The sequence below is a fragment of the Chinchilla lanigera genome, unplaced genomic scaffold (genome assembly GCF_000276665.1).
Source record: "Chinchilla lanigera isolate Chin_1 unplaced genomic scaffold, ChiLan1.0 scaffold00061, whole genome shotgun sequence".
Taxonomy (NCBI): Eukaryota; Metazoa; Chordata; class Mammalia; order Rodentia; family Chinchillidae; genus Chinchilla; species Chinchilla lanigera.
In genome coordinates, this window is record NW_004955462.1 from 9,162,415 (window position 1) to 9,176,159 (window position 13,745).

The 13,745-nt window shown below is 37.3% G+C and overlaps 1 protein-coding gene across 1 annotated transcript in view; it reads right to left on the bottom strand.

Moving 5' to 3' along the window:
- Dcaf6 (DDB1 and CUL4 associated factor 6) overlaps positions 1-13,745 on the bottom strand; it is a gene marked incomplete in the record, with an annotated part of 140,272 nt that overhangs the window by 125,705 nt on the left and 822 nt on the right.

Below are 13,745 nucleotides of genomic sequence, written 5' to 3' on the forward strand. Positions count from 1 at the left end.
TTTTGGTTTTTCTCCGGTACCGGGAACCGAACTCACGACCTTGCGCTTGCCAGGCAGGCGCTTTGCCGCTGAGCTAAATCCCCAGCCCTTTTTTGCTGGTCTTGATGTAGCCCAGACTGGCCTTGAGCTTGCAGCAATTCTCCTGCCTCAGCCTCCCGAGTGCCAGGATTACAAGTGTGCATCATGATCCCCAGCAAGGTTTTCAACTTTAAATGGGACGGCAAACAACAATAATATGCTGCCGCTGATCTTTAAACACATCTAATTTTAGTTAACTTTACAAGGGTAAAACATAATCACCTAAATGCCATCAACAGAATAGTTAAAACACTGCAGAAATAAAGTTCCTTCTTGGGAAAAAAAAAAATCTCCTAAGAAATGAATCATCTTTACCAAAGATACACCAGAAAATATGTTTACTCAGAAGCTGTAATGAAAGGCATATGAATTTATGACAAAGAGCAATAAGTAAGTAACCAGGCTGATAAACTCTCAAATTAAATTAATTTTATACTTTCTGTACACTGTCACAAAGGACAAATTTATCTACTATATTTTCTTGCTATTCAGTGTAACGCTCAAAATCCTCTTGGAGCCAAACTTGTTTTATTCCTCCTTATACATAACTAGTAAGCTGGTGAAGTAAAGGATAATAAATACATAGGTTAAAAAAAGATATTTTTTTCGGGAGGGGGGTGGATCCTCAGTGATTCCTAAATTTACTGGAATAAAACCACCTAAAATTCTGTAATGGGAGAAATTTTTAAAAAATAAAATTCTGTAAAAGGTTTTCATGAGCTAGAGAGTACTTTCTACAACACACTTTCATATTTGATTTTCAGTTCTAAGAAGTTATGAATTACCAGAAACAATTTTTTTGTGGGTACTGGGACTCGAACTCAGGACCTTGCGCTTGCCAGGCAGGCGCTTGTGCTGCTGAGCTATATCCTCGGCCTCAGAAACAAATTTTTTTTTTTAATCCATTTTTTTTTGGCCAAAGGGCAAGCTTGGTAATCCCGCTGAGTTATAAACTAAGAGTTAATAAAATGTTAAAATTAATAATATGACAGTAATCAGAACTCATTCAAATGCTAAAATACGAAAAACTTTCCAGTTTTTTAAATCTGGGCTTGAAAACTCAGAGCTAGCCATTTTGGTCTAGAGAAAATGGTGGTGGACACAAAAGAACGTAAGACAAAGTGAGCTATTCTGGCAAGAACTCTTCTGTATGAAATGTATTTCTGCAAATATGTACTGAGATAGGACACAGCTAAATGGGTCCTGAATGATATTTTTATGTAACTCTGGAGATGAAACTGTGTCATATAGACATCCCACAGAGTGTGCTCCTAGAAGCTAAGACACCATAAAATACAAACTGTGAGTTTAAAAACTGAGCTCTCTCAAAATAAAAGTCAATTCATAACTGAATGCTATTAAAAACTGTGACGGGTCTGGCCTATTTGCAAGACAGCCAATTAGCCTGCCTTCATTTCTTGGATGCTGGCAGAAGACACAAGACTCTGAAGTCAGAGGCAAAACATTTTACCACCCACAGCACACAAGCAGTGTAAGCTTAGGCTTACATTGGTTCCCCTTGACTCCTAAGTCCCAGTATCTCAGGTGCCTGGGTGTGTGCTGGGCATGATGAGATGGGTTTAAGGAACCCTGAGATACTGGAATCCAAACCTTCTATCAAGCTAACTTGCCTAACCTTTGTCCAGATGACTTTGTTTGTGACAGGGTTTCACTATGTGGTTCAGGCTGGCCTTGAAATCACTACATAGCCTATGGTGGCTTCTAACTCATGGGGATCCTCCTGCCTCAGGCTCCCAAGTGCTGAGACAACAGGCATGAGCCATCACACCTGGCTCAGAAGATACTATTTTTATTATACTAGACAATGAACTTGCCCTCTACCTCTGGATATATTACATCTTCCAAACTGTTCACCAGATTCACTGAAAAGACAGTCCTGAAAACAGCTAAGTGTCTCTGCTCACAAGATACGCAGAAATGAAGTGGGGAAGGATCCTCTCCCAACAATCACACATTTGTTAAGGAAGAACTTACTACTGTGACTTTGTATACCAACCTCCCTCTTAAAATCTCATCTCTACTTTGACAACTTACACTATAAACTCCATAAGAGGGACACTCTTATTTATTTAAACACCCCAAGTGATAGAACAGATGCTCAAAGTATTCAAAATATATTTGCTGAATTAGTGAATAAATAATTGGGATCATAATCTCCATTCTATTATCTAACCTATACTTTCCTCAATAAATACATGAACACCTTCTAGTGACAATAAACATAGAGTTCCTGCTCATTTTTAATGGTTGTCTAACTTATGAAACAGCATTGTAATTTATATGTATCTTCTGTACTACATTATTAGACGCTTGGTGGGACAAGAAATGTTAGGCATAGATAAAAATATCTAACTTGGAACGTACTACACTTAGACTGGGTAAAACATCTCTCAGAGCCTCAGTTTTATATTTGTAAAAGTAAGAATAACACCATGAACTTTACAGATTTATTGTGAGGGGGAAATTTGCATATGCAAAACTTCTAACAATGCCCAGACACAAAATCAGTTCCCTCGCCATATTCATGAGGAGTTGTTCTAAGCCAGTGGCGGTGAACCTTTCAGAGGGTGACTGCCCAAACTGCAACCCAAATCCTCTCATTTGTCACAAAGTGCCAACACTGTAATTAAACCTGAATACTGAGGTTTTAGTTTAGAAAAAACAACTCATACACTTGGCTCGTGTGCTGATGCAAAGAGCTCTGCGTGCCCGCTGCAGTACATGTGCCATAGGTTCGCCACCACTGTTCTCAGCTAATACTGTCTGAAAAAAGTTAAAGATTTTATTTAAAGGTATCTCTTCATCAAAGGGGTTAAGATAACTGGCTAAGCAAAAAGAATAAGTCTGGTGAAACTAAGAAGTAGAGTTACAAAAGCACTTTAACAAAATTTTTATTTCAATTTTATTTGAGAGTATTGTCCTTTGAGCTACTTCTAAGGCCAGACTTCCCAGTCATCTACACATTTTGCCTTTCCTCCCTCACTTTAAGGCCTTCCTTTCACTCCACTGGCCTTCTCTCAGCGCATTCAGGCTGCTGCAATACAATGTCTTACACTGAGTCGCTACAGATAACTGAAATGTTTTTCAGATAGTATCAGAGGCCAGAGTCCAAGATCAAGCATGGGCAGACTGACAAGCAGTGAGGGTTGGTTCCCAGGAGACAGTACCTTCTCCCTGTACCTTCACATGGCAGGAGGGGCAAACAAGCTCTCAGTGTCTCTTCTAAGGGCACCGATTCCACTAATGAAGGCTCTACCTGCGATATCAAATCACCTCCCAAAGGTTCCCACCTCAGTGCTACCACCTTAGAGGACCAGGATTTAGACATCATAAATTTTGGGGGGGGTCACAAACCTTCTGACCACAGCAGTACCTTTTGTCCCCTCCTCTGCATGAGTCCTGTTTTTAGAAATCACAGGTGAGCAGGAAATCTAACAGCCTCTTCCAAGGCGCATTTTTCATGATGCCATAGTCATATCTGTCACAGCCAGCTGCTATCTTCTTGAAAAACAACCTTTTTGGTTCCCACAGCATCTTACCAGATAATCAGAAGAAACGAACACCAAAGGTAACAAGCCTTGTCTAAGGAGCAATGGGACATAGACCTGTTTCCTCTTTGGCACTACACACAGGACAAAAAGATAAACCCCACTGCAGTATGTAAGAAGAAAATGATGGAAATGTAAACGGATGCTACAGATCTAACGTGCGCTAAAGGAATAGTCTGTGGGAACCCCAGACACAAGCAGTCTATACTCAGTCACCAGCTCTTTCCCATGAGCTTCCTTCCACCAAGTTCTCATAAGAGACTGAAAACAGGGCCGGAAACATGTGAGAAACTGTCTCACACGGGTAGGAATGAAGCTCCGCTCCCTCTCCAGTCATTCCCTGAGGGGAAGCAAATGCCTCCAGCCACTGAGGGAAACCCTACCAAACAGACCCTCAGCGAAGACTCACTACTTGCTCCTGTTTCACAAAAGGTCCGAGTGCCCAGAAGAGGAATAAACGCCCAATCTTTGAGGGAAAGACAGGAAACCCCGATTCACTCCTACCACAAACCTTACACTGAACAACAAGCGAAAGAGTTAAGTGTAGTGGTTCTAAAGAGAGTTAACTCAGCTAGGCTACATTTCCCAGAATTCCTTCCCTGTATGTTTCTGGTTAGAATGAGTCAGTCATTTTCCCACAAGCACTACACTCATATTCGTTTTTATGCTCAGGCTGGGGCAGATGTTTATGTAATTCACAAATATTGCTCCTTATCTGTTCTCACACCTTAATGGAAGGGCAGCAGTTGAGTTTATCACTGCCTCACTTGCCCAAGGATCTCCTTTAACTTCTTCAAGTCCTGGGCCAACTGTACATTTAGGTCCATGACAAAAAGGGCACTGGCTTTTCCTACAGAACACTCATGTCAGTTACATTTCCTACAGAACATCCACATCTGTTACAATTTTCAAAAAAAAAGAATGAAATGGAGAAATCACTCTAATGTAAAGCATGCTATACAGCTACAGAAACAAGACAGTATGATATTCAGAGAGCTAGATACAGAAATCAACAGAACAGAGAACTCAGAATTAGATCCATACAAAGGTAAAAAAAACAATGAATGGAATTTAAAAAAAAAAAAAACAACCTCATAATGCCAAATTCTGGAGAGGATACAGAGAAACTACGTTACCCATATGTGGCTGACAGGAACGCAAAATGGTGCTAGAAAAGGAAATACAAATTCACTGAATTGAAAAGATAATACAACCTTTTCAAAAAATTGAGTAACTTGTTAGAGTAAGTGGACACCACAAAATAAAACACCAAAATGAATTTCAAGTTAAATCTCAATCCTTATTCAAAAATTAACTTGAAATGATTCCTGAGCTTTCATGTAAAACCATAAAGTTTCAGGGAAAATACACAGGAAACAATCCTCAAGACCCAGTAATACTGTAAAAGTTCTTTAATGAGGTACCAAAAGTTTACTCCATTAAGAAAGAAAAAACAGAGAAACTGGACCTCCCCAAAATTAAAATCCTTAGGTGGGTATGGTGGCACATGCCTAGAATCCCAGCCCGCAGGAAGCTGAAGAAAGATAATCTGAGTTCAAGGCCATCTTAAGGTACATAGTGAGACCCTGCCTCAAAACAAAACAAACAGAAAAAACTTTCACCCTATCAAAGACACTTTGATGAGAACAAAAGATAAGCTACAGACCAGGTGAAGTATTTGCAAACCATGCATCCACAAAGGACTAGTACCTAACATACATAAAGAATTCTCAAAATTCAACAGCTGAAAAAATCCAATTAGAAAATCAGGAAAAGGTATTAAGAAACATTTCATTGAAAACACACAGCTGGAAAACGAGCACATGAAAGCATATTAACCACCATTAGCCACAAGAGAAATGCAAATTTAAACCAATGGGACATAATATTAAGTAAAATAAATCAGACACAGAAGGTTAAATATCACATAGTTTCTCTGATATGAGAAACTCAAAGTATAAATAATTTAAAGAACAAAATAAAAGATGGCAGAAAACATGGAGATAGACTTTGTGGAAATGGGAAGGGGATCTGAGGACAAGAAGAGATGAGAGGGAGGAAAGAGAAAGGGGAAGCAAAAAGGATCAAGATGTTACAGATATATTCATTCTCATTATGAATGTATTTATTATGTATCACAAACACATATTAATAAAAATAAAATAAAACCAATGAGACATTACTACACACTTATAACAATGGCTCAAATTTTAAAAAATACCAATAATGCCAAATTCTGGAGAGGATACAGAGAAATTACATTACCCATATGTGGCTGGCAGAAATGTAAAATGGTGCTGGAAAAGAAAATGGCCCCTTCATGCAAAATTAAACAATATTATTATTATATAGCCCAAATTTAAAAAGTTCATACAAAAACATGTACATAAATATTAACTTTTGTTTTTAGCAAAAGAAATGAGAAACAATCCAAATACTCAACAACAGCTGAATTATTAAACCATCATACCAATACTACAGAACATTACTCAAAGGCAAAAAGGAATAAACTACCAATGTATGCAAACAAATTGTATGAGTCTCAAAACAATCATGCTGAGTGAAAAATCCAATCTTAAAAGGTTACACATGGTCATTTATCAGATTACAACAACCCAACAAGAAAAAAAGAAGACACTTTTAAATTATCTATATAATGGTCTTTTTTTTTTTTTTAACGGTGTCTCATTGTGCTGCTCCCAGGCTGGTCTCAAACTTGTGACATCAAGTGACCCTGCCACCTCAGCCTCCCAAGTAACAGGGACCACAGGTGTACACTACCATGCCCAGCTCAAATAACATTCCTGAAGTGACAAAATTATAGAGATGAGTGGTAGTGAGAGAAAAATGTGATTATGGCTCTTAAAGGGTATCAGAAATGATCCTTGCAATAGCAATGTTTTGTATATCAACTTCATAGTCTATTAAAATTAACCAAACTAAACATTAATCTACTAAAAGTAATTAAAAGTTTAAACTGCATGAAACTACACATGAATAACACTGTAAAATCTAAAGGCTCAAGAAGTGCATCTGTGTCAAATTTCCTGGATATTATGTTGCAAAAGATGTTACCACTGAAGGGGACTGTCTGACGGTTATATAGTATCTCTTTGTATTATTTGTTTTAACTATATAAGCATCCACAATTCACCTTAAAGCTGTTTAAACTATTAGAAAAAAACTTTTCATGATGAAAACTTCAAGTCCAGGTGGCTTCAATGATGACATCTATGAAACATTTGAGAAAAAAGTGATTTTAATGCTACACGAACTGTTTAGAAAAAAAGAAGACATTCCTGCTCGTTCTTGCAGTCAACAATATCCTGCCATCTAGACCAGGTATAACTGTTACAAGAAAACTAAAAACTAATATATATATGCATATACATATGTGTGTGTGCATATATATATATACGTATATATATATATATATACGTGTGTATATATATATATATATACACATTTTTTTTTTTTTGGTCTTTTTGTCTTTTTGAGACAGGTCTCACTAAGAAAGTTCAGGCTGGCCTTGAGCTTACTTTGTAGCCCAGGCTCATCTCAAACTCGCAGTGATCCTCCTGCCTCTGCCTCCCGAGTGCTGGGATTACAGGTATGTGCCACCACGCCTGGCTAAACTAATACTTTTTATGTATATCAACCCAAAATTCTTTCCAAGATTTAAATCAACAATATGAAAAGGATAAATTGCCATGACCAGTGAGATATAGGCTAAGAATTATGTTGGTTCAACATTGGAAAATCAATCAATGTTAAAATATTACAATGACAGAATCAGTACAAGAAAAACCAGAGTATCATTTCAATAGATGGCAGAAACAAAATAACTTGACAAATGTCACCAGCCAGTCAGGACAAATCTCTCAGCAATCTAGGAACAGAAAGGAACTGCCTTGACCTGATAAAGAACATCAACCAAAATTTTAGGTTAACAATATACCTAAAAGTGAAAGACAACCTTTTTCATCTAAAATCAGGAATGAGGTAAGGATGTCCACTCTACTTCCATTTAAGATTCTACTGAGACCTACCAAATATAGTTAAGCAAAGCACAAAGCAAAAGGAATACAGAGGAAAGAACATGAAACATGCTGTAACATGCAGTGGCAAAATGATCTACATAAAGTGCCAAAAAATCTGTAAAAACAATCACACAAACTCATGATGTAAGGTCAATATTAAAAAGAAAAACAAAAAACAACCATTATACCAGGCAGAGTGGCACACACTTGTAAATCCCAGCTACTCAACAGGCTGAGGTAGGAGGATCACAAGTTCCAGAGCAGCCTGGGAAACTGAAACACTGTCTCAGAATAAAAAATAAAAAGGACTGGCAAGGTAGCTCAATTGTGGGGCACTTGTGACCCCCCAGGTTCAAACCCTAGTATAGTACAAAACAAAATAAACCAAAACAATAATATATCTACATAGAACGAACAACTAGATACTGAAATATAAAAATAATAGCATCTAAAGTAGCTTTAAAAACATTAAATATTTAAGGACAAATTAAACTCTGAAACACAACACACTGAGGAGTGAATCAAAGATTATCTAAATCCACAGACATAAAAAAGAAACAGTTTGAAACATCTGATATTGTAAAGATGACAGGTCTCCCTGAAATAATGTGTAAATTTAACATAAAAATTCCAAGTCTTTTTTTGTGGAAATTGACAAAGTTGTATATAAAATTTACGGGGAACTAAAAAGAGTCCAAGATGGTCAAGACAATTTTGGGGGAAAGGATCAAGTCCAATCTATCACACTGCTGATTTCAACATTCATAATAAAGACGTGAAGCGCCAGCACAAGGACAGAGGATTAGATGAATGAAATGTGGTTGAGAAATGGACTTAAACATTTACAGTCAACCGATTTTCACCAAAAAGGGAGTAATAATGTTCTCATGAACAGTGCTGAATCAAGTGTACATTGACATACAGAAAAACAAAGCTTGACCCTTACTTCAGTCTGTGTAAAAAATTACTCAAAATTGTTGGTAGACCTGGATATAAGAGATAAAATACAAAACTTCTAGAAAAAAAATCACAGTTTAAAAAAACCTGTATTTTCCTGAGAAACCACTTTGAAGACATCAATATGTAATACAACAACCATTTTTAATTTCCTACCACTTTGTCTGTATCTCTGTATTGCTTGTCTTGTTCTTATGCTATTTTGTAAATGGATGTCTGTTTGTTAGTACATTTTCCTTCTTTTATTTTTAAAATGAATTTTTTAAAAAACCTGTATTGGATTACATAGATTGTTTCTAGGACACAAAAAAGTATGAACTTCAGACAATGTTAAAAAAAAAAAAAGACAAAGTATCTGTATAAAACCCAATTAATTAAGGACTTAACCAAGACTATACAGTATAAAAAATTATTACAATATAAAAAGGTAAACTTAAATACTTCTTTTTTTTTGGTTTTCGGTTTTTCTCTGGTACCGGGAACCGAACTCACGACCTTGCACTTGCCAGGCAGGCGCTTTGCCGCTGAGCTAAATCCCCAGCCCCAACTTAAATACTTCTAATGAAAGTATGTAGACATAAAAAAAAAGCCATGAAAAGATACTCAATATCATCAATCATTAGGGAAATGCAAGCTAAAGCAATAATACACTTCTACACCTACTAGGAAAGGCTGAAATTAGGAAGCCTCACTACACTAACCGCTGAGGAAAAAGTGGAGCAATTGGAACTCTCATACACTACTGGAGAGAATGGAGTATGGTATAATTATTCTGAAACACAGTGTGGCAGCTTCTCGTAAAGTTGAATACATTTATCATACACAGCCCAGTAATTTCACAGCAGGTATTTACTCAAGAAATGAGGATGTAAAACATGTCCTACCCTAGTTATTCTTTCCAAGGTATAAATGAAGGTTCACTATTTATATCTTCCTTGTAAGCCATCACCAGTGTTTAATCTTTATTAAATCTGCTTTAAATACTTAGGAACCTCACCCACCCTCACGGTGAAGTCACTAACACTCAGTAACATTGTAAAAACTACATGCCATCTAGAACAGCTTTGCAAACCTCAAGTTAAGACTCATTAGTGGGTATTCTACTGGATCTACACCAACGTTTTACAGAACATGATACAGGATACAAATAGATTGCACTCCATCCAGTATGGCTAAATTTACATCTGGAGAATCTTTTATTTTAGCTATGTGTATCACAAGTTGTGATGTAAATAAATGTATTTTTACTGTGGGTCATGGTCAAAACATTTTAAAAACCCTAACATACACCATACCTGTAAAATAAATTCTATAGTACCAGAGGCTTCTTCAACTTCTACGCACTTTGAACTTGACTCATCCCATACCACAATGAAGGAAGTCCACAGTAGTGCTATTATACTGTCTACAGTTTCTATGATTTGTTAATATGTCTTTGATGATCCTGCTTGAAACAATAATCAATATACTTTACAGTGTTTGTTATATTTGACAGTCATTTTTCACTACTAGAACCACACATTTTTTCAACTCTCATTAAGATTTCAAGGCTGAAGAAACAATATACAAATATTTCCTTAGATTTTTGCCCAGTGACTAAACAATAAGGCAAAAGTCAAAACTCACTGACTTTTCTCTAATATATTGTAACTTAACAACACAGTATGAAGAACCTGGTAATTTAAAAGGCACACATTCAGGGTACACTAGAGAGTGATCTAAATGTAAACTTGTTCACTTCAATACACACTGACTCTAATGATATTCAAAGGATGATAACTTTCTAAACTTAGAAAATAAATATTTCAACCTCCACTAATATGTCACTGGCCGCTTAATCATAACTTAAGCATTTTATATTAAATATTTTACACTTCATACTAAACAAATTTCTTAGAAAAGTTCCTTAAAATAACTTTGTTAATCACTGTCTTTTAATTTACAAAAGTTAGAAAGTAAATTTAAGTTATAGGGAAATCTGTCCAATAACAAGAAATATGAGCAGAAATAAATGCATACAAGTAAGAATTTCTTTCTAAACAAAGTCTATAAATGTACATAAGTATGGAAATAAAATGTGTGGCTAAGAAGTTATTATAACAACCACTGCATTGAGAAGCACTGCTCTACAGTATGCTGTATCTTTATTTATTGGATTTTTTTTTTTAAACAGGGTCTTGCTATGTAGCTCAGGCTGGCCTGTAACTCCAGATCCTCCTGCCTCAAGTCTCTCTTTTTTTTTTTTTTGTCTTTTTGAAGCAGGGTCTCGCTATGCAGTTCAGGCTGGCCTTGAGCTCACTTTGTAGCTCAGGTTGGTCTCAAACTCGAGACGATCCTCCCGCCTCAGCCACCCAAGTGGTGGGATCACAGGCGTGTGCCACCATACCCAGCCTGCTTCAGTCTCTTGAGTGCTGGAATTAGAGGCGTGTGCCATGATGCCTTGCAGTGCACTGTATCTCAGTAATTCTGGAACATTCAAATCTACAGATGTCCCTGATTATGGACTTTAATGATTACTCTTTAAAATAAAACCCTACATTAAAATTTAGATCAGGTTCATTAATGATTACAATCCCAAATTAAGACTATGGCCCAATACAGTAGTATATGCCTATAATGTCAGCACTTGGGAGGCTGAGTGAGGAGGATCACAAGTCCAATGCCAGCAGGCCAACTCACCAAGACCCTAGTTCAGTACATAAAAAAAAAAAAAAAAAAAAAAGACCATAGCTCAAGAAATAAAAAAGGCTAAAGATGTGGCTCAGTGGTAGAGCACTTGCCTGGCATATGCAAGATCCTGGATTCAATCTCCACTGCTTCAGAAAAATAAAAATATAAAAATGGAGTAGAGACATAGCTGAGTGGTGGAGTGCTTGCCTAGCATGGATGGACTCTTAGGTTCGATTCTAATACCAAAACAACATCTAGAAGAGACACAGAACTACCTGTAGGTACACACATTTATTTGAAAATGTTTAATTCAAGTTAAGGGTCAGTGGACTCTCGCCAGGCATAGTGACACACACCAGATATCCCGGGACTTGGGAGGCAGAGGCAGAAGGATTGCTGAGAAATCGAGGCCAACTACATATTGAAACCTCATCCATAATAAAACTATAAATAAATAAATAAACATGTAAGAGTCAGTAGACTTCCCTACATCCATCACATCAACTCCATTCTCATTAGGAAGCTGAGAGTAGGAAGGGAGTAAGTGTACGATTTATTATATTTTAATTAATGCAATCACCAAAAAAGCTGAACTGAACCAAAAGTACCCATTGTTGTATGTGTTCAGGCTGCCACCTCCAGCTCTGTAATCTCCTCACTGAGGCCTTGTGCCCACAGTGAGGCTTCTGCCACCTGAATACTCTGAGCCCTAATGGACAACACCTCCCTCAGGTCAAACCTTCGACCCACATTCTGCTTCATGTGAGTCGGTGGCATCCTGAAGGTGAGACTGCGATCCTGATATTTTGGTGGTCTTATTAACAACAGGATGTATCTGAGATGAGCAGAAACCTGACTGACCATTTCGGCCAGCTCCCAGGGGGAGGCCGTCTGCAACAGCAAGACCGAGCTGGCTGCAGCCCAGGGCCATGATGAAGTACCCAAGTGGCTGCCGCTGAGCTCCTCAACACCAGCACCCTCAGATGCCTGAAGTTAGGGTCGATGATGCCACTACCCAGGTGCCTGGGGTTGAGTACCATGCAAATCAGATTGCTCGAACTGGTTTGTGAAATTATGAAGCTGTTTCCTATCCAGGAGTAAAAGCCAGGCAGATCAAGGGGGAATCTCTAAAATATCATATTTCTTTCTGGTCTCCTTCTGCCCTAGAAGCTGGGGGGAAGAATGTGTAGATTGTGTGTCTTTTTCACTACTGTCGTGTAAAGTTTTCAAATAAAGATTTACAAAGTTCTAATAAATAAATAAAGCTACACATAAGTATTTGTCCAAACTGTCTAAATAACTGAAATAAAGGACCAAAATACAAATTTACTCACAAAATGTCAGTATTTGTTTTATTAAACTAAAATTAAGTTCTTCCTCAGTAAATAAAATCCAAAACTAAGGGGCTGGGGATTTACCTCAGCGGCACAGCGCCTGCCTGGCAAGTGCAAGGTCGTGAGTTCAATTCCCGGTACCGGAAAAAAAAAAAAAAAAAAAAATCCAAAACTAAATTACGGAAGCATCTTTTTAGGTTAATCATTTTAAAAAGCACTCTGTCAATGCTCATTTTAAGATGATTAATCACTCTAGGCTCCTCCTCCAACCAATGCACAAAAGCAGTAGAAGGATGCTCACGCACCCATGCTAGCAACGGTGAACGTCCATTTAAAGAAAAAGGTTGACTCAACTAGGTACTTCATATTGTTATATATTATGTAATAATTTAAAAGCCACAAAGGAGCTCTTTACTACCATGCAAGGAGTTCCAAATGTGCAGAACAAGCAAGTTTGCAAAACAACGCTTAAGACACCATACATGCAGGTCTATCTCACACACACACACACATTTGGTATGTATATATGTGCTTGTAAGAATTGAAAAAATAAAGCGTGGTGGCACACGCCTGTAATCACAGGTACTCAGGAGACTGAGGCAAAAGGATCCCAAGTTCCAGGCCAAAGGCCAGCTGGGCAACTTAGCAAGATCTTGTTTCAAAATTAGAAAGGGCTGGGGATGTAGTTTAGTGATAGAGCCCTGTGCGGCACACATGAGACCCTCAGTTCAACCCCCAGCACTACTTTAAAAAACTAGAAAAATATTCAGGAAACCGAAAATATTATTACCCCTAAGCAAGAGTGTGCAACTGGAATGGGAAAGAACACTGAGATTTCTGCTTCCCTTCCTGAGTTTTAAAAAGAGAATATATTCATATGTTATTTGAAACTCGCAAAAGAATTTAAAATTCTAACTTTGCTCAAGCCAGAGCCGTTCACTCTAACATTTCATTTTCTTCTATTTTCTATTTATTTTTGTTAGAGTCAAAAACAAATAACAGTAAAAAATAAAATCTTTTACCTTGCAAAGAAATGACTAAATTAAGTACGTCCACTTTAAAGACAATGACTTTTTAGTTGACTCCAGCGCGACCTA